General features: G+C 49.0%; 1 pseudogene; it reads right to left on the reverse strand.

The window, feature by feature from the left end:
• Nucleotides 1–339: 339 nt before the first annotated feature.
• LOC113082587 (protein phosphatase 1 regulatory subunit 29-like) lies at nucleotides 340–3,038 on the reverse strand (annotated as a pseudogene).
• Nucleotides 3,039–3,049: the final 11 nt, after the last annotated feature.

Below are 3,049 nucleotides of genomic sequence, written 5' to 3' on the forward strand. Positions count from 1 at the left end.
TCTGTCTCAGGCTGTACGAAGGACTCAGGTTACATAGGTCTCACCATTGATATGAACGATGAATACACAGATGAATACTGAGTAAAATACAATTATTTCAATTGTTGACAAATGATAAGCCCATCTGACCTTTTTCACTGAGTAGGACCATGGACAATGCTCCAAATTAAATCTCTAAATGTTATCGTATGTATGTAGTGTATCCTCAGGCTTTTTTACTCTTTTCTGGCTCACTGTACAAAAAACAGATTAAAATGTCTTGTTTCAAATCCTGACAAACTTGGCTCTGTTTCGTACACTGCATCCATAACCTGACTTCTCACTATAGTCGCCCTTTCGGTTTATCAGGCAGTGAAGGAGACCTTGTGCTTCCACGCAGTCGCATAGATTACAGCTTTTGCTGTGCCGACACACCCTTCCAGTAGTCAAGGATGTCATGCAAGTCCTCCCCTTGGCAAACTGGGACCTTTTTGCGCAAGGCATTTCCGGCTGTTACATAACAGGACTCCTCGCGTGGACCCTTTCTATGGGGACGGAAGCGCTCCCAAATGCGCAATGTGTTCTCGGAGGAGTACTCTGGACTCGAGGAGTAGCCAGAGTATTTGTGGTGACGGGAGAGAGCTGAGAGTAGGAAGCAGCGTCTCTCTTGGTGCGTGACAGAGGCTTGAGAAAAGAGACCCGGCTGGGAGTCATGGAAACCCTCATAGTAAAGGCAGGGACTGAATGACGATGCTCTGCACAGTGGTAGTCTGGGTGCACCTCCAGGTGTTGCTGAAGGCCCATCCCATCTACAGTACCACCATCAATGCTACAGCCACCACCTCCACCACTACCTACTAAAGAGAGCCTCTCCATGGCTCACTGCACCCCAGTGGGCTGCCCTTGTCTGGATACTGGCAGGGATCTGGGCTGTGGGGGTTCTGGAACATCTAGGCTGTAAACACGACCTTTCCCACTGGAAGGGCGGCAGTGCCTCTTGGAAGAAGAGACGATGACAGCTGCATCGGCACTCATCTGTCTTTGAATAGGCCTCACTGCAGAAGCTGGGGAGGTGGACGGTATGGCGGTGACACCAAAGCCGCCCCCCCTGTGATCCCAGGTCTCTCGGACAGTGGAGCTGTGAAGGGAAGAGGGGGTGGAGAGGAATTTTTGGGGAAAGGAAGGACTTGGCAAGTATCACTGACACTGGTAGAAATGGGAATCAGTCCTCTGGTCAGGGAGGAGGTAGAGGTAGGTGGGTAGGTGAGGGGACCACTTGCTGTGTGGAAACAGTAGAAGTTCCAACAGAGTCCAGCTTTAGGGCATCAATGCAGTTGTTAATTATCTGGTTGACCTTGTCAAACCTCCATCGCAATTGTTGAAATCTCAGAAGCTGATCCACGGCCATCATCATCTGAATCATCACCCAGGTCACTTCCATCATCCCCCCTGAGGTCTTCCTCCCGAATACCATGTACCACAGCTCCATCTCTCCCCCTTTCGTCTACTCCTATAGAGGTCCTAATATCCATATAGTTGCCCTTAGTGGCCATGGCCTCTGAGAAGGCAGTTGCCATCTTCTCTACTTGAGGTATGGAGGACAATCGTGAGAGGACACTGTTTGGCAGAAACATGGCCATGCATGGCAGAGCTAGATGAGGAGGACATGGGTAGTTTGCCATGGTGATGCTGATGGTGGCTTTGCTCATGAAGTTTCTGGACAGCTGAAGGGTCATTTGCAACTGCTGCAGCCACCTCGTGTCCGTATCTCATTTCCAGAATGGTCTTCTTCACACAAATGGATTTTCTCTTTCTCCTCGTGTCGGCGTCGTCTTCGCAAGCAGTAGTAGACAAACCCGAGAACAATCAGCATTCCAAAGAGACAGCCAACAATTGTCATGATGTAGTGGGTGGTCGTGGAGGGTGGAGGCATCAAGTCATCTGGATTTGGAGCTCTGGTAGAAAAGGACAAACAAAGTGTGGTTGTAGCGCTGTGAGTTGCGTATAGATGCCACGCAGAAGGTGTAGTTGGTGTTTGGTTTGAGCTTATTAAGGGTGATCATTTCCTTTTATATTGTCAATTCATCACATCTGACACAAAGCTCTGATTATACTGCACCAGGATGTACATCTTGCTGTATGGCCTTGGAATCTGGATCAGAAGGGATGCAGAGAGGAGAGAGACACATGCTGCAGTTTGATGCTTGGACTAAATGCATTGTCAGATGAGGAGAAGTTGTAGGCTGATGGATGGTCCAATGTGGTCAAACATGCCAGGACCCATGCCAGAATAATCAGGATCAGGTGGCAGAGATGTCATCCCTGGAATTAGCACCCCATCCCGGCAAACAGAGGAAAGGATATAGCGAGCACTCCTTCCATGCCCAGCCACAGACTTAGCAATGGATAGCCAAACAGCTCCCGTGGGGTCTCGCACTGAAGTCGATCATAGTGTGTGTGTAAACATTGTTGAAGGCCTCTAACCAGGTGAGGAAGCTGTAGAGCTCACAGCCACAATGGAAAGGGTTTCCCGCTAGCTCACATCCCATGAGTCTGCCTAACACAGTGAAAGTAGATGGGTCTAACCGGGCAAGCTTGTTCGATGACAAGTCTAGGTTGCTGAGGCTGGGGGCACTCCCAGAATGCATTGGGGCAATGACTTCTATGAGATTGTGCTGAAAGAAAAGAAATTGCATACGTCCCAACCTCGCAACATACCTTCAGTCAGGTTGTTAGCTTGTTATATCCAAGTTGCAACACCTGTAGATTTGCTTGGCTTGCAAAAGCACCATCTTCGATGTATGAGATCTCATTCTTGGTGAGGTTGAGGTCGGTGAGATTCGTGAAGCGACTCAAGGAGGTGAAAAAAATCGCTTTGATCTTGTTTTCATTAAGTCGCAGTCATGTACTGTGTTGTTGATGTGCTGTGGATTGTCTCATATGGTGGCTGATTCTGGCTGCAGATGGCCAACCACACATAGCCTTTATCCCCCTCGATGAGCCAGCAGTCACCTCTGACCAATGCTGGAGGGCATAAGAGCATGAAAAAGGGAAGGAAGAGGAGGGTGGT

This window comes from Carassius auratus, unplaced genomic scaffold, assembly GCF_003368295.1.
Source record: "Carassius auratus strain Wakin unplaced genomic scaffold, ASM336829v1 scaf_tig00036516, whole genome shotgun sequence".
Classification (NCBI taxonomy): Eukaryota; Metazoa; Chordata; class Actinopteri; order Cypriniformes; family Cyprinidae; genus Carassius; species Carassius auratus.